The sequence below is a fragment of the Microcebus murinus genome, chromosome 23 (genome assembly GCF_040939455.1).
Source record: "Microcebus murinus isolate Inina chromosome 23, M.murinus_Inina_mat1.0, whole genome shotgun sequence".
Taxonomy (NCBI): domain Eukaryota; kingdom Metazoa; phylum Chordata; class Mammalia; order Primates; family Cheirogaleidae; genus Microcebus; species Microcebus murinus.
The window spans coordinates 14,915,886-14,934,591 of NC_134126.1; the positions used below are offsets into that span (position 1 = coordinate 14,915,886).

At 43.9% G+C, this 18,706-nt stretch overlaps 1 long non-coding RNA gene across 1 annotated transcript in view; it reads right to left on the minus strand.

The window, feature by feature from the left end:
* Window positions 1-11,473: 11,473 nt before the first annotated feature.
* The window catches only part of LOC105854936 (uncharacterized), a 32,003-nt gene continuing 24,770 nt past the window's right edge, over window positions 11,474-18,706 (minus strand). Inside the window, exons 6-7 of the long non-coding RNA XR_012914539.1 lie at window positions 15,923-15,971; window positions 11,474-12,085 (exon numbers count right to left, since the gene is read on the minus strand). This is a non-coding gene — a long non-coding RNA (uncharacterized LOC105854936). The remainder of the gene's footprint in view (window positions 12,086-15,922; window positions 15,972-18,706) is intronic.

The window sequence follows — 18,706 nt, forward strand, 5'->3', positions numbered from 1 at the left end:
TGTGGTGTGGGCTCAGATGGGCAGGTTTAAAAGTCCACAGAACTGGCCCAGATTCACAGAGCCAAACACACTCCCCGGATGTCTGGCTACTGTTTCCCCTAGGAAACCCACAGAGACCCCCAGTAAGCCAGCCTCATGCCATAATGCACATGGCGTGTACAGAACGTAGGTATCTCTGGGGCCTTTGCCACATGGCTATAGCAGGTTGATCAGTAGGGTCTTCATTTGCATAGGGCTTCATTCATTTGTTAACTTGTTCTTTAATCATTTACTCAATCATTTTTGAGTGTCTACTGATGTGCTAGGTACGTGCTAGGTAATGGGGCAGCAAGGGAAATGAGCTGTGGTCTTGACTACAGCAACTCATAGTTTTGCAGAAAGAAACACATTCATATTGCAGCTATCACATCATTAACTCCCAATACTCCCCCAATAACCCTGTGAGGGACACAGAGTCTGCTTTATTATGATCTCTTACCCAAAGTGACTATCCTTCTGAGACTCAGTATTCTCTTCTGTGAAATGGACATGCAATGTCCTGATGGCGTTTTGGGAGCATTAAAGCCAAAAATGTCAGTAAAGTGCTTAATACTGTGCCAAGCATATCATAATGCTTTATGAATTTTAGCTCTATGATTATGATAAATTAGAAGTTCAGAAGGGCAATATAACTGACCCAGGTTTACCCAGATAATACTGGAGAAAGTTGGGACTCAAAACCTGGATTTTATGATTCAAAATTCAGTGTCCTTTCCTTTACTCTTTACTGGCTGTTAAGGTGCTACCTTAGAGAAAGACACAATAGCTGATTAGTCAAATGCCTTAAATCAATTTTCCACTGTAGAATTGATATTAAAAAAAACCATGATTGAGAAGGTAGAAAGCTCATCAGATATCAGTCACTGTTGTGATTCTTCCTATGTACCAAAATTGCACATGGGTCAGAGATCATATAAAACATTTGTCAGCATGAAAGGAAACTGTACACTCCATATACAGAAGGTAGATTCTTTTCTGTCCAGGCTGATTAATGAAGATACTGGTTTGGATGATAAACCACACCAGACAAGTAGGGGCACAACCTTGAAAATTCTTTTCAGTAAATCCATCTTGAGGTCCAGGATCCTTAAGGTTTGGGAAGAACTGAAGTAGACACCTCCCAAGGACCTCTGCGATTCTGTGGCCTGGCCTCTCCAGGGAGGGAGGGTCAGTTTAACTCAAATCATGGCTAGGAGTGAAAAACAACTGAAACAAGGAGAAGTGACGTCAGCAAGAAGTTATGAACTCAGAGAAGTGACTTGAATTGAATCCTGGCCCCGGAGAAGGGCATTCCCCATTCAAGCACTCCAGTGGTACAGTCCTCGTAGGTCAGCTTCCAAATGCTGGCAAAAGACCACTTCTCATGACAAAATAAGCAAAAAGTGGTGTATTTGTCTTTTCAGTTCTCAGCTTAGTATGGATGGACATAATCTAGGCAATTCAGTAAGATCAACTATCTTAGGCAACATGGACCGACATATTGAGCAACAAAAACATCTGTGCAGTCTCGTTGGCTAATCTCTAATATTCTGCTTTAGTCTTCACCAGACCAAACCTTTTGTTTGAAATTGTGGTGGCATAAGGATACCTAGACACAAACTCCTGGAGCTTAGGCAGGTAAAGATCCGGGTCTAGGCCAGGCTGCAGGGTGACCTCCCCCAGCCTCAGGTCACAGGTTCCCAGAAAACAGCAGCTGCAGGTGGTATCTCCACCTTAGGGAGTTCCCCAGACTCCACAACCTGACCTCTGCTACAAACCCTTCTCCTCTCTGAGCTATTACCCCTGGATCTTGTTCCTGGAATCTCCTTATCTAGGTCCTCTGCTTTGATGATGACTTTCTGGAATGTTCTCCCTGGATTTAACTTCTGTTTTTTCCCTTGAACTTCTCCCTCACCTCCACGGACTGCATCCTTTGCAAGGTTCCTGGAGCCCCAGAATGCCTGGTTTTTAGGACATAGCACACCAGCCCGTGTGCAGCTCCTAGGGCTCCTGCTTGTCTAGAGAAAAGATCAAGGGTGGATTCCACAGCTTGCACAGTAACTTGGGTGTTTCTACTTGTTGCAGCACAGGACCTAAGAGCCAAGAGGGATGAGAGCAAAGTAAAAGTTAGTTAAGAACAGGTGAGGAAAGAATTGGGTTCTTGGCAAGGGTAGCCAATACCAGTGGGGGGGTTTAGCTTTTCTCTTAGGATCAGCACTCCTGAGTGCATCAGACTGGTTTAAAGGCCCAGAAACAAGATCAATGGTTCTCAGCCCTGATTCTACCTTAGAATCACCAGCAGAGCTTAAAAACAAACAAACAAACAAACAAACAAACAAACAAACAAACAAACAAACTAACAAAATGCCAAGGCTCAGATCCCATCACAGAGCAATTAAACCATTATATCTGGGAGTGGTCCCAACATTTTTTTAAAACCTTCCCAGAGGAGTCTAATGTGTAGGCAAGATTGCAACCACTGAGATGATGATAGAATCAGATCTGGTCGTCTGTGTCTCTTGCCTCTGTCTTTCCCAGCTGTACCTGATCAGATCCTTCCAGAAGCAGCTTGATGGAGTAGAGAAAGCCAAGGCTTTGGAGCCACACATGAGTTTGGGTGTTGACTATATCACTTGCTATTAATATTATAGTTGTGATTTGATGTTTCTGAAGGTCTTTTAAGAATTGCATGAGATGGGATATTTAAGCATGCAGTATCTCGTAGGTTTAGAATATATGTCAGTTCCCTACCCTGTCACCACACAAATAGGTTCCATTATAGGCCTTCACTAAGGAATGCTAAGATAGTCCTAGAACAAATGGGCTATGCATCAGAGCCATCACCCCACATCCTGTGGGAGCTGGGCATGAACTTCCACCACCAGACCTGGAAGGGAGACCAACCATGGCTGCTGAGCTCTTGCTTGTCCCAAAGTCCGTTTCACCATCAGCACTTCCTAGGGTCCAGGGTCTAAGGATCTGGATGCCCAAGTTACCTGAAAGTTGCTTAAATTTCTCCTTGCCTCTCCCTGCTTCCATATGTTCTCCCAGTCCACATGTTTGGGCTTCTGACCTGAGCTAACTATAGTTGGAATTCTCTAGTCAGTCCTCCCTGTAGGGAGACCTATATTGAGCGTCCAGTCTGGGCCCTCTCTTGACTCCTGTTATTATTCCTCCCTGAAATCAGCGTCTGGCCCTCAAGTCTCAGCTCTGGCTGTGTTGGCACATCTTCTAGACTGTGTTGGCACATCTTACAGTCAGCATCTGCCTACCTGACACCCACTGGCTCCTGGATATCAACTTGCTCCTTCACCTACCCTCCTGCTCCAGCGCTGAGATGGAAATGTCCATGCTGCTGTCAACACCACTTCTGGAACACCCGGCTGCCCTTGCCAGGGCTGGCCTCAAATCTGGGAGGGTCATTCCTGTTTCTCCCTCTCTTCACCAGGGATCAGGTCCCTGCTTGCTCCAGTCAGATCTCTCTCCTCCTCCCAGCCCCAGACTCATCATTCTTCATTCCTGAACCATCTCAAGCCACCACACCATTGGGGCATTGTAAATACTTGTTGACAAATCGTGATTGTCTTGGAGTTTGCAGACAAAAGGGACAGCACTGGCAGGAAGGTGCAGCAGTCTGCCTGGAAGGGCTCCATAAAAGTAATCTGGATACGTGAACTCTCACCACTTTGTATGGAATGATGAGGTGGCTTTCGTGTGTTATAGGAGATACCTGGGAATACAGGTATCTTTTTCCAAAATCTAAATCAACTCTGAGTTTTCAACAGTGTCTCCAGATTCTGCATTAATTCAAACAATCCAGACATGTGGAGCATGTCGCATGGGGCCATTACCTCTTTCTGGAATCTATTCTGCAATTTTCTCATCAAAAGCATTCTTTATAGACACTAAGCTCATATCGACAGCTTGTGGATGGCATGAACTCCTTCTGTAGTTTGTCCACCCCAACAAAATGATCAAAATGGATCAGCTTGGGAAAGCCGTCTGGGGAGGCCTTTACTTGGAGACTCCAAGTAAACATGCTAGAAGGGGGTAGATCAGCATGATGTCACATACTCAGGCTTACAGGATCAGAATGTGAGGCTGCATCCGAGACGACATCACTAGAGTATAAATCAAGGGTAGCAATTCTCCCATCTTATGGTCCAACTCGGTTCAATCTATAGCGGCTTCGGAGAGCACTATACTAAAAGAAGTTGGGTGGCCCAGTCTGGACTAAGTGAAAAAAGAATGCAATGATCGATTAATGATGTCTGCCATGGGCAGGCTAGTAGAGTAGTAAGAGCATGGGTGCTGTAGCCAGAGAGAGAGAGAAGTTCAAGTCCCGTCTCTGCCACTTATTAGCAGAGTGATCTCGAGCAAGGTACCTAACACATTCAGGCTTGTTTCTTATCAGGAAAATGCAAATAGATTTTTTTTTCCCTATGGCACCTGCTTCACAGGGTTATGGTGAGGATTAGTTGAGATAATTCATGTCAAGTGCTTGGCACTGTAACTGGCACAGAGTGCTCATAAATACCAGCTGTTATGACCATAAATAGCAGGGCCCAGATGCAGGCAAGCCAGCTTGTGTTTGGTATATCTGCCATCCAAGAGCAGATTTACGTGAATCCTTGGAGAGACTTGTGATGAAGACACTTTTTAAAGATACCTGTAGAGATAGTTGGAACGTCTTCCTTTCTAGGATATGAGCAAGAGGTTTTCAGTTGATGTAGGTAGAAGTTTTATTCTGACTCTTTCTAATAAGTTCTTTGAGTTCCAGCTATTCTGAATAACTTATTCCCCAAACCCATCATGTTCTTCTCTATCTCACTGCCCTAAACATGCTGTTCCTGCCTAGAATGCCTTTCTCCACATTTCCCTATCTAAACTTTATTCCTTGGAATAGTTTACAAAAGATTGGAATTATTTATTCCTCGAATATTTGGTGGAACTTTCCAGTCAATCTGAGACTACGAAGATATTCAAAATTACAGATTCAATTTCTATATTGGTTAAAAACTGATCATGTTTTATCTATATTTTTAAATCAGCCTTGGTAAATTATAGCTTTTTTTCTTTTTTATCCAAATTAATCAGTTTATGTCATAATCACAATACTATCAAAATATCTTAGGGAAATCTTTTGAGAAAACTATAAAATTATAAGTGCAATAGAAATTTGTGCTTAAATTGGAAATATCTAGAAAAATGATAATTATTTAGGTTTCTAACTATAAAATTTCTAAGTAAAACAGAGAGAGGAATACCTACCTTGCAGCATTGCTATGAGGATTAGCAAGTATGCATGTAAATCGCCTTAACCATGTGTATGCACTCAGTACATACAAGATATTTGAGAAATGGAAGCTGTTTGAATATTGATTTGGGCTTTGCAAGATACTAAGAGCCCGACACCCTTCTCTTTCAGTTCTACTTTCTCGCAAGAAAGAAGCAAAGGGTTCTCATTATTATGTACCCCAGGAAGCAGAAGAAAGACTGACACCAAGTCTTTCATATGCTTGAGACTTTGATTTTCAGCAGAGCCTACTCCAACTTCAGAGGGAGATTGTGCTCAGTTTTACTGCTAATCTGATGGCAGACTCATTGCCTTTGTAAGTTTGGTTTTATTTGTTTCTTTTGATCATTTTATTTTAGTAAAGAGAATCTCTTATTCAATGGTGAAGATGTCTTACTATGTCACAGGAGTCTTGCAAGGGCCATTCGCTCATTGGTAGTGTCTTCTTGGGGCCCAGACATTCTTCCACCCCTTTTCCAAGCCTAACTTATCATTGCAGGAACCCCTGGTTCACAGCAGCCACCCAAGAGCACTGACTTGCATCCCAGACTCGTATTGAAACACTTTGGGTCATCGAGTCCATGTTGGCAGTGGACCTAATATGCTTGAGATTCAGGTGCGTTCCAACACTCCATCCTCACGCGGGCACTATCACGTAGATCCCCCACGTGGTCAACAGGCCCACATAGGAAGCTGGCCCAGTGGTGGCTTTAGAAGCAGGCTTCTATACGCTTGAGAGGCAAACAGGGCACTCACGCTTCTTGTGGTTAGAATGGCTTTGGGCGCTGCTAAAGAAAAAAGAAGAAAAAATGCCCCAAATCTCACAAAGTCTCCAATGAGTGAGTACAGGCATTCAGCCACTCCATTCTCTGATAATCTCCTTGCCCTTGTGGAATTTAAATCCCATAAGACAAGGCTGTGTGTATCACAGGTGCTCTACAATGTCACTAGAGGAAGGAGGAGAGGGTGCCACCCAAATTAGCAGGGGCACCACAGCAGGAGCTGTGGGGGTGAGTGCAATTCCCAGAACAGAACAATCCAGGTTCAGCTAAATAAAAAGCTGCAAGAGACTTAAACCGATTGACAGTCAGCTAAGAACGAAAGTAGCAAAACAAAACTGAGTTCAATTTCAAGGTTAACCAATTGAAAAGAAAAAAGCACATGCGTAAGAAAGTTTTATAAGCCAACTGGCAGGTTTTGCAGGAACTAGGCAGCGGTTTGGCAATGTTATTCCAAGGCTGAGGGTGGAGCTAAAGTTAGGCCTCCCAGTGGGTTACCAGGGAGCAGCTTCTCTAGCCAGATAGGAGACCAATAGCCAAGGACAAAAGGTCAGCAGCATCCTGACATACACATAATAGGCCAAGTCATTTTCTAAATATCCCGGTGTTTCCTTCTAACTCAGTGTGAAATTACCCCAGGCATAACAACCATCTCCAGAATTTGAGTGCTAGCTAGAACAAACCTCAGAGGTTCCTAGTCTGATCTGCTCTGTTTCCAGATGGGGTAAGTACAGCTTATAGAAAATAGGGGGCCAGCCACGGTGGCTCACGCCTGTAATCCTAGCACTCTGGGAGGCCGAGGTGGGTGGATTGCTCAAGGTCAAGAGTTCGAAACCAGCCTGAGCAAGAATGAGACCCCATCTCTACTAAACATAGAAACAAATTAATTGGCCAACTAAAAATATATGGGAAAAATTAGCCGGGCATGGTGGTGCATGCCTGTAGTTCCAGCTACTCGGGAAGCTGAGGCAGGAGAATCGCTTGAGCCCAGGAGTTTGAGGTTGCTGTGAGCTAGGCTGATGCCACAGCATTCTGGCCCAGGCAACAGAGTGAGACTCTCTCAAAAAAAAAAAAAAAAAAGAAAAGAAAAAAAAAAAAAGAAATTAGGGAACTTGACCAATGTCATATAGCTATTGAGTGACAGGTCTAGGACATCCCAGACTATGTGCCCACAGTTCCGTGTTTTTTCCTAGTACACAGTCTGGTTCCTAATGTATGTCCTCTGGGAGTTCTAGTTTCCTAGTGGCACCATGGCTCATGAGTGCTTTTGTTACAAATCCTACTAGTAGTTAATAGCAGCAGTGTTAATGCCTTTCTGGTGGTAAGAACTGTCTCACCAGTTTTTATTTTTCAGGCTGGACACTGAGTATAGGAGATTCAAATATACATGTTTTCCATTTCCCTGTTGGTAAAATGAGATTGCTAATACAATCTTGCTTTCTGAAGCTGCCTCGGTGGGCAGTGGGTAACATTCAGGATATTTATGCAATGTCAACAGGAAAACAGTTTTCTCATACTCAAAATCAAGGAGTTTCTGATCTAGTCCAGAAGCGAAGACTGGTCCATAGAAAGAAGCAGTGACTCTGGAAGGCAGAATTGATTTGTGAGCTAGAAGGACAAGCTCCATGAAGTTCCTGGAGGGGGTAGATCAGCGAGAGGTAGGGGCGACCAGGGAAGGCTTCCTGCAGGAGATGGGACATGTGTCAACCTCGGGGTCGAATGGGACAGATCTGATAAATGGGGTCCCCATGCCAAGTGAAGGAAATAAGAAGAGTGAGGGCAGAGATGTGGAATACGAAAAGCATCTTCATGAAGAGAGGATTAAACCGGGATGGACGGGGATGTGGAATGGAAGGGATAAGGCTGGATGATACAGTTCCTGGTAACCTGCAAAGAGGATCATAAAGAGAGAGCCACCATAGGAATGGGGAGCCACAGAGAGATTTTAAGCAAAGAGGTGAGACATGAATGTAGTTGTCTACAGGGCATACAGGACAAAGTGGAGGACACACAGACTAGAATCATGGGAAGCAGCCATTACATATACATTGCAGGATACAGGTAAAAGACATCAAGGGTCTGAATCGAGTGTCCCAGTGCAAATGGAAAGGGAGTTACAGGTACGGTAGACATTTCAAGGGACATATTGAATACATGCCACATGCTCACGTTTCCCTAAAGTAGCCTCTGTTCATTCCTCCAAGTGATGAAACACCACATGGTTTTACTTATGGAATACTGAGTTTTACAAATGTCTATATATCAATATTTATATGTTTCTCATGATTTACTTGTTTTTCCAAATGTCTAATTGCTTTAGGTGAAGTTTAAAATTTTGGATGCGTTTTGCAGAGTAGAACTATCATAATAGTTTATAGTTTTCAAATGACCTCTCAAATATTTTTGAAATCTTTCGATGCTCTGAATTTCTCAACAAGTGGTATATTAATCAGGCTCTTGCTCCTTCAGGCTATAAGAAAGAGACACACTCAGCTTATGCTAAGTGATAGAGGTTGACTGCTGGAATTCACAGGGGAGTGAGTAGGTGGGCCCAGTGCTCAGCAGTTTTGCAGCCATTCTGGGTCCCACATACTGGTCCAGGGTTTACAGAATGGAATGCACAGAAGGCCTGGACTGGACCTGGGGAGAAATAGAATAGACAGACATGATTCTTGTTACTGCAGAGCTCCTGGGACTCTCTTTCTCTGTGAGCACCTTTGACGCTCCTCAAGAGAGAGGATGTGGTTGCACAGTCACCATCCAATGTGGAGGACCACCACGGGGTAGAATTTCTCCCCACGGTACCATGTGGAGGTATGTCCTGCATCAGGGGCATCCCATACCTGATTGCCTTTGACTAGGGCCCAAATTCTGTTGCAGTCAGCTCTGGCAGGGTTGATATCTGTTATGGCAGATGACATGAACCACAGTGACTCAGGCAGAAAGAAATGCCTGGGGTCTCTTTCTCAGTAGGCGCCTATGGCGGACACTCAGAGCTTCCTGTCTGGTTTAGATGGGGTGGATGATGGTAGAGACGTGTGTACGGAGGCAGTAGGAGGAATCATACAACTTCCTAAGTTTTAACTTAGGAAGACAGCTGGGTCTCAAATGGACAAGGATTCCTATGTATTTTGAGCTTATCACTAGCTTCTGCTTACATCATAATGAAAATTTTCTCTCTCCTTCTCCACTATATGAGGCAGGAAATATGGTCACAAGGCACAACCGGGGATTGTCATAACTTTCCGTATTTTATTGTGGCTGTTATTGGAGATTAGATACCAGAGAAGCTCTACTGCTCTTTCTCTCTTTCTCTCTCTCTTTCTTTCTTTCTTTCTTTCTTTCTTTCTTTCTTTCTTTCTTTCTTTCTTTCTTTCTTTCTTTCTTTCTTTCTTTCTTTCTTTCTTTCTTTCTTTCTTTCTTTCTTTCTTTCTTTCTTTCTTTCTTTCTTTCTTTCTTTTCTTTCTTTTTTTCCCTGAAGTCAAGGATTGTCTAACTAACCTGACTGGGATTATCAACAAGGAACCAATGACTATTTAGTGAGTGACTCCTTTGCATATCAGCTCCAAGATGACATCTCATGATTTCATCTTATATAGTAGCTCTGACCTATTGGAGTGGTTCCTAGAATGTTTGGGGTTGAGAAAGACTCTAAGGTTTTGGTCCTTCTCTGAAGGGAAGAATGCCAACATTAAGTACTGACAGCTCTGTGAGCCGAGGGGGGAGGGTGAACACCATGCATGTGTCAACCTTGTGTCAACCTTATACCCCTCATGTTATTCAGTAGGAACACTCTCTTCCTTACCTCCACCCCAATTCACTAAATCTAAAGCTTAGAGATTTCATTTGCTTCTTTATCTCCATTCAAATCTATGTTATCAACAAAGCTGTTTTGAAATCTCTCTCTTTTCATTTCTCCAGCCCCTAACCTTGGTCCAGGGCAGCTTTTTAGATGATCAGAGCTTTTGTCATTTAGAGGGGAGTAGTATAGTCCAGGGGAGGCCAAGTGGATGTCCAGGAAAAGCCCCACAGTTGGCAAACCTTGGGACTCTCACCATATTGAGCTTCGGTCCTCCCCCAGCCTTCCAGGTCTAAAAGCTCCATAGTGTCAGTGCCCCAGATTGGACAGAGGGAGATGATCTCTATGAATCCAAGTCCTAGGAAACTGATATAGAAAGCTACACAGCAAAAAATGTGCCAGTTCTACAGAAAACAGTAAAGTCCTTGGAGCTGCACATTTGTCCCTGGTAAGGACTCTCCATGCAAATCAGGACACCATCAGAAGAGGGTTTGGCGAACAGGAACCCCAACTTGGAAACTGCCTGTGCGATCCAAAGGCATTCAAGCTGTGGTGGCCCATCTCCACATGGACCACCTCCTCTCCTCTTCCCCTGGATTGTTCTGGATGAGCATTACCAGGCTCCCACCTTTGCTGGCTTTCACGCTGACGTGCCTTCAGCAGCACTGATCCCACTCGGCTACCGTAGAGCTCCTCCATTTGGTTCTATCTGAACAAGTGCCTTTTAATATGGAGCGTTAATCATTATTAGCCGCACCCTTGCAGGTTGAGGGGATCCCCACTCTCATTCCAACCTAGCCCATTTGCTAGCTGCTTAGCTAACCTCGCCACCTTTAGATTTTACTAATGCATTTGCCTAAGAAGACCTTTGACCAATGAATAGTGCCTCCCATCTGCTGGGACTCTAATGGAGAAAGCCCTTCCTCAGTGTCTCACAAAGCTTTCACAGGGGCGTGGGAGGCAGGCAGAGCATGTATTACTACCCCCATTTTACACACTAGGAGCTGAGGCCCCAAAGGCAAACTTATCCACGCTGCAGCTGCTAACCTGCCCTAGGGCCAGGACGGGGACCTGGGACAGACTCCTGACTGGGGGCCGTGTTTGCTCTGCTACCTGCATCCCTGTTTTTTTCCGCTAGGGATGCTGAGATAACAGTTCCCAATCCCTGCTGAGAGCGCAGTGAACTTCCTCATGACAGTTTTCAGGCTGTCGCCCAGTATCTGACTCCCCGCTCCCTGTCCCCAGATTTTTCATTCTGCTCAGTCATGCGGACCCTGTTCCTGTTCCCACTTGCCTCCGAGCCTGCCCCTGCCTTGGCAGCTGCTGAGTGGAGAGAAAACGAGTTCAGAGTGTGCTTCTGGGTCCCATTTCAGGGCCCTTCCCCAAGCCGCATGGGGTATCAGTTTGGCAGGTCACCTTCTGCTGGCACTGGGCTCAGGGACCTTGGGATGGCAAAGGCGAGGGAGGCACGGCTGACTGAGAACTGAGTTTTCAATGCACGTTTGATTCTCATTTCCATTCAGGGCTCCTCATTAGGCCACAGATGTAGCACGGACCTGTTCTTCCTTTTGAGTTGGCAGCGCCCAAAGCCCCATTAGCAGTAATGCACACTGGAGGACTCCAGGGAGAGGAAGAAGGCTGAAAGGACTGGGGTTTCTAGTCCAATTTTTAAAGAAAAGAAGAGAATAAAAGCCCCATAAAACTCACAAACACTTCTTTCCTTGGCTCATTCACATGGAAATGCAAGTCTGATGATCTGGGACAAGGAGGTGATGGCCCCAGGAGCATGAGTCAGGGTGACCTCCAGGTCCTCAGCTCCAGCCCCGTGTGCACCAGCAGGGCTTAGCTCCTCAACCACCAGTGCCAAATGGAAAGCCTTGTCTTGGGACATTTGGCAGGAAGAACCATGGCTGTTCCAACAGTTAAACTAATAAGTGCTTGACCCCAAACAGCTCTTCCTGGTGCACGTACTCCCAGGAGTTGGGTACTGGGAAAATCCGCCATCAACCACAAGATGCCCCTTTGATTGCTGTATTCACGATATGGAGCAGAACAAGGCAAGCTGTATGGACACCGGCAGTGGCTGTCCAAGATTCTTCTGAGGGCTGTGCACGATGGGCAGGGTGAGCTCAGGCCTGGTGCGTGACCGGGTTAATGTGGAGAAAGGATGCTGTGGGTCTTGTTTCTTGACACCTAAAGGATTAGATACTGAAATGAGAGCCATGTTTTGCAACCTAGTCTGCTAAGGACAGGCATAGAAAGAGCAACCCCGCCTTTGTTATGATCACTCTGCTTGTTACGTAACCTGTCGGCACACCTGCCCTGCGCACAGCATCACGGATGATGCATAGGGAAATGCCAGCCCTGGTTCCAGGCACAACCTTCTCCTTCATCCACTGCATTCCCATCCCATCCGCATACCACCCAGGGAGGCAGGCAGGGAGGTGGTAAACTTCCCATCCTGCAAATGAGGAAACTGAATCTGCATGCAGATTATTTGCCTATCTATGGTCAGCAGAGTTAAGGCTCACACCCAGGACTTCTGACCAACTCCTCTACCCATTTTTTTTCCCCAAGAATTTACCTTCTGGAAAGATCTCAAGCTAACCAACATGGCTAGGATTGGGAAGGGACATCACATTTGGGACTATGAATGACTCTCAGTTTGAAGATAAGTTTCATGACATTTGGACTTCTCAAAGAACCATCAGTTACCAGACTTTCTGTAAGAGACCTAAGCTGGGGCTCTCGTCTTGAGGGGCAGCTAACGTTAACATCATTGGAACACACACATGGTGTCTTCAGCTTGCGAGATTGACTCCCACAGGGTCCCATGTGCTGCCTTCCAGCTGGAGTGCAGGCTTCACACGGTCCCTTGCCACTGATTTCATCCTCCTTCCACAGCTGCTGACTGCTTTCTTTTTTTTCCTGGGTTTATAGCCCTTCTTGCTACCTTCTCCACTCTGCTGTTGGAAGATGTTTGTTGATGGAGGCCAGAACATTTTACATCAGCACCTTGTGTCTAGTAGAGGAAAGAAAATAGACAAGGGAGCTGCAGCCCCCTGCCCTCCATCTGTGCTACCTGCAGACCTGAGCAGCAGCCGCCTGCACTTGCCTCCTCTGCCCTGAGTCTGCATTCCATTCCCAGCACAGGTCCTGCCCAGGCCCTGCCCTCCACAGCACTCTTTCCTACAGTGCCTGGCGCCTGTGTTCTGAGATAAAGCAAGCCCTGTGCTCCGTACTCTGCCAAGCGCCTGCTTATCTCTAGGCAAGGCAAATACCACTGAAATGTTTCAAAGTACCCCTAACGAAACTCCAATGCAGTCCAGGTCACCTGGCTAATTGTTTTGAGCATCAGTCCTGGCATTGACAAGCCCTTGAAGGAGGTCAGCAACTTCAATGAGGATAAATATCAGCGTGTTCTTTTGCAATGAACAGGTAAAACTGATCTGTAAGAGTATAAATTCCACCAGGCTAGGGATTTTCATCTGCTTTGCTCTCTGATGTATCCCTTAGATACACCTGAAATGCTACCAGAACAGTGCCCAAATGAGTGCCAGGGACATAGTAGGTGCTCTGTAAATGAATCTTAATTTTTTTATGATTTATTTAAATTTTATGATATATATTTAAGGTGTACAATGTGATGTTTTGATATATAATAGTGAAATGGTTACTACAGTCAAGGAAGTTAACATATCCACCATCTCACATAGTTATTCATTTTTTGTGTGTGAAGCAGAGCACTTAAAACCTATTCTTTTAGCAAAAACCCCAAATATAATACAATATTATTTACTTTAGTCCCTGTGTTGTACATTAGACCTCTAGACTGTTCATCCTATGTATCCGCTACTTTGTATTTTTTGACCTATATCTCCCCATTTCCTTCCTCCCCTACCCCAGCCCTGGTAATCACTATTTTATTCTCTATCTCTGTGTATTTAGCTTTTTACTTTTTTAGATTTCATACATAAGTAAGTGAGATCATGTAGTATTTTTCTTTCTGTGTCTGGCTTATCTGGCTTAGCACAATGTCCCTTAGGTTCATCCATGTTATCACAAATGGTAGGATCTTCTTTTTTAAGGCTGAATAATATTTCATTGCATATATATACTACAGTTTCTTTATCAATTCATCCATCGATGGACACTTTGGTTGTTTCCATATCTTGGCTATTGTGAATAATGCTACAATGAACATGGCAGTGCAGGTATTTTACAAGGTGGTGATTTCATTTCCTTTGGGTAGATACCCGAAAAAAAGGATTGCTAGGTCATCTGATAGTTCTATTTTTAATTTCTTTAGGAATCTCCATACTATTTTCCACAGTGGATACACCAGTCTACATTACCACCAATCATGTTTTAGGTTCATTTTTCTTCACACAGTCACCAATATTTGTTATCTTTTGTCTTTTTGATAATAGTTATTCTAACAGTTGTGAAGTGATATCTCATTGTGGTTTTGATTTGTATTTCCCTGTTGATTAGTGATGTTGAGCACTTTTTCATATGCCTGCTGGTCATTTTTATGTCCTCTTTGGAGAAATGTATATTCAGGTCCTTTGTCCAATTTTTAACCTAGATAATTATTTCTCTGCTATTGAGTTGTGTGAGTTCTTTATGTATTTTGACTATTAATCCTTCATTAGTTATATAGTTTGCAGATATTTTCTCCCAATTCATAGGTTGCCCTTTCATTTTGTTTTTTTCTTCCTTTGCTGTATGGGAGCTTTTTAGTTTGATACAGTCCCATTTATTTATTTTTGCTTTTGTACCCTGAGCTTTTGGTGTGATATCCAAAAAAATCATTGCCAAGGCCAGTGTCAAGGAGCTCTTCCTCTGTGTTTTTGGAGTTTTATGGTTTCATGTCTTATGTTTGGGTCTTTTATTCATTTTGAGTTGATTTTTGTGTATGTGTAAGATAAGGTCCACTTTCCTTCAGTTGCATGTAGAAATCCAGTTTTCCCAGTGTCATTTGATAGAAGAGACTAATCTTTCTCCATTGTGTCTTCTTTGTGCCCTGTCGAAAGTTAGTTGACCATATGTGTTTAGGTTTATCTCTGGGTTCTCTACTCTATTCCATTGGTCTATGTGCTTGATTTTATGCCAGTACTATTTTGATTACTATAATAAATTCAATAAAAATTACTATAATAAATTAATTCACAGTATAATTTTAAATAAAGTGGTGTGATGCCCCCAACTTTGTTTTTCTTTCTCAGAATTGCTTTGGTTATTCAGGGTCTTTCATAGCTTTATATGAATTTTAGAAATGTTTTTTCTATTTCTATGAAAAATGTCATTGGAATTTTGATAGGGATTGCATTGAATCTGTGCATTCCTTTGGGTATTATGGAAATTTTAACAATATTAAGTCTTCCAATCTATGAATGAAGGTTATCTTTTCATTTATTTGTGTCTCCTTCAATTTCTTTCATCAATGTTTTATAGTGTTCTGTGGACAGATATTTTATAGGCTTGGCTAAATTTATTCCTAAGTATTTCATTTATTTATTTATTGATGATGAATTGATTTCTTGATTTTTTTTTAGATAGGTCATTATTTGTGTACAGAAACACAACTGATTTTTGTATGTTGATTTTGTATTTCTCAGATTTACTCAATTCATTTATTAGTTCTAATAGTTTTTTTTCTGGAGCCTGATATTTTCTACATAAAGGATCATATATTCTGCAAATAGAGATAATTTTACTTCTTTCTTTCTGACTTGTATGGCTTTTGTTTCTTTTTCTTGCCTAATTGCTCTGACTAGTGCTTCCACTACTATGTTGAATAAAAGTAGTGTGAGTGGGTATCCTTGCCTTATACCGGATCTTAGAGGTAAAGCTTTCAGTTTTTCCCCATTGATTATTATGTTAGCTGTGACTTTTTCATAAATGGTCTGTATTTCGGTATCAGAACAGTACCTAAATGAGTGTTAGGGGCATAGTGGGTACTCAATAAATAATTCTTTTAAAAAAATTGAGTTAAAGTTTCCTTCCAGTTAAATGTACAGATCCTACCTGTATTGCAGAAGGCTTTGAGTGCCACATGAAGGCATCTGGACTTTACCTGGAAGCCAATAGAGAAGCACTGGATGCCCTTAAGCAGGGGATGGCATTAGCAGAATTAACCACCTTTCCTACTTTTCCACAGTGATTAATTAGCTTGACCACTTCACACCACTTGTTTCTATTTGCCTTGTGTTGCTGAGGTTTATACACATACCTCTCCTCCATCCAGCCTGCAAGGTAAGTCTTGTAAGTATCTTACTGATTTCCAAGATCTCCAAGTGGCTGTCAGCAGGCATGTATACAGCAGGCACACCTGTTTGTGGGACTCTGATATATAGGATGAACCATGAATTCGTAAAGACTATTATCACCCCTGGATCTGCTAGGCTGAAATTTAAAAAGGATGTTAGTTTTCATTGGGGCATAAATCCCATGGAAATGAATCTGAAGGAGAAGTTCTGAATTCTAAAATTAAAGAAGGAAAAATCACACAAAACTAAGAACCCTAGGTTGTTCTTGTCCTATTCTTATCTACCTCCCACCCGGAATCCCATGAGGTATATCTTGGACTGTTCTACAGTGAAACCTGGTTGCTTTTCTGAAGCTATCCAGAATTTCCATCTAGCGAACAGATGGCATTGTTTTCATATAAAGAGCAAAAGAATTTCATGTATTCAAACAATGAAAACTTAAGAAAACACACAGAGCATGGGTAGTCATTATAATGGGAGAAAGAACATGATATGTCAACAGAGAGCTAGACTCTGTAAAAAGCAGGAATCCAATTGGCTCCCTGGCTAGTACTCTGGACTCTGCAGATTGAGGGTGTGTACGCACTGGTGTAGCACCCCAACAGGTGCTAGCCCTGGCTCAGGCTTCATTTACGGGCACACCTGAATATATAAAGTCCCTATTATGGGCTTGGCCCTGAGAATACAGGCATGAAAAGTTCAGTCCCTGCCTTCAGGGGCTTGCAGAGTGGTGGTGGAGGCAGATTCATAGAAGAACAGACAAGAAATTAGAACAAAGAGTAGTGGCCTCTAACCCAGGCTGGAGGGATCTTGGGAAAGTGATGGTTGAGCTGAGGGTTATGAAGTACCTGGGAGCTGGCCAGGAGAGATGTGGTAATGAGATAAAGTAAAAACAAGATGAAGGGCATTCCAGGGACAGAGTGACGGCATGGGCATGGAGGCCCAGGAGTAAGGTGAGTGCAGGGAGATCACACTAGCAGTCAAGCATGGTGGATAGGGCAGGAAGCAGCAAAAGATGAGGTCAGAGATGCAAGCTAGGGGTTAGAAAAATATCTGAATATAGAGAAACATCTGAGTACAACATTATACAACTTCATGCATATCATTTGCAAAACAAGGTGTATCCTTTCACTAAACCTGTTCATAAGATTGAGAGTGTGGGTAACCAAACCACACTGCCAAAGTCAACAGTTTGCATACAGGAAGAATTATTGATTTATTCATTCAGTCTAAACACATATATAGAGCATGTGCTAATTGCCAGACACTATAAGCCCCATGATGAGTTCTATATTCCTAACAAAATGACCAGCACTTAGCACTCTGTCCAAGGTGAGCCCTCCATAGATTATTATTGCATGAATCAGTGAATGATCAATTCAGGCGCCTGTCCAAGAAGCTTACAGTCTAGTGGGAGAATCAGAGAGGTAAGCAGATTATTATATATCAAATGATTACACTTAGGATGGGACAGGGAATACAGCCTAGAAATGTCTCCAAGAGCCAGGCAAGTAGAGTAAGTAAATGAAGAGATCTCCAGATGTAAGACAATGTAGGGGTACTCAAACTTTTAAAACAGGGGGGCCAGTTCACTGTCCCTCAGACCGTTGGAGAGTGTGCACTGTGGGCCCAGGATGAGTCGTCTGCTAAGCAGGACAGGCAGTGGTGGCAAAAACACCCGGAGGGCTGGATAAATGTGCTAGGTGACTGGCATGTGGCCTGCAGGCCGTAGTTTGAGGACACCTGCTGAATAGGGAATAGTGGGGACTATATGCGTGGAGAGTACATGCCCATTCTGAAGGGGAACAGTCGCTATTCGACTCTAGGCCGACTAGGATCAAAAGAAGCTGGGAATCTGTGTTCTTAATCAAGTGAGATGTTACTAAGTTGGTTGTACCCACCTGTCCCGGATTCCAGCATAATCAGCCTGGCACCTCCAAGGAGGAGACGGCCTAACAGAGGCATTGGTGAGTGAGAGAGGCCTGAGAAGCTTCCTTTCTGGATGGGCATGGTGTGGGGCTGTGACCTTCGTGACAAGAGGGGGACACCACAGCCCGCACAGCCAAGGGGACAAACAACATCAGGTGCTGCCAGCAACCCATTGGGCTCCTGTGCACCGGGTGAGGACCTGACTTCAGGTCAGTCTCTGGCCTTCTTAGCCCTGGGCCATGCCCCGGGGCAGCTCCGCCCCCAGACTGCCTCGGGACCTGTGTGGTCCCCTCGCTAATTCCCTGGCCGTAGGGATCTGTTTGGGGCTGTTTGTTCTGCAGAAGGAAACAGAAGGCTGCAGTGTGTCGGAATCCTGCCCCCCCTCCTGCACCGCTGCCTCCCCCACAACATGAAAGCTGCTGAGCAAACAGAGAAATCAAAGATGATTATACGCTGCTGGAAACCCGCGTGCTTCCGCCTGGCTGCGTCTCCCTGCCAAACTGTTATGCAAGCCACAGCCCCGCTCAGGCCTGGAACCGAACAGAGATGCCACTGAAGGCCCTTCTATGACCTGCTCATCACCTGCAGCCTTTCTCACACCCTCTCTTACCTG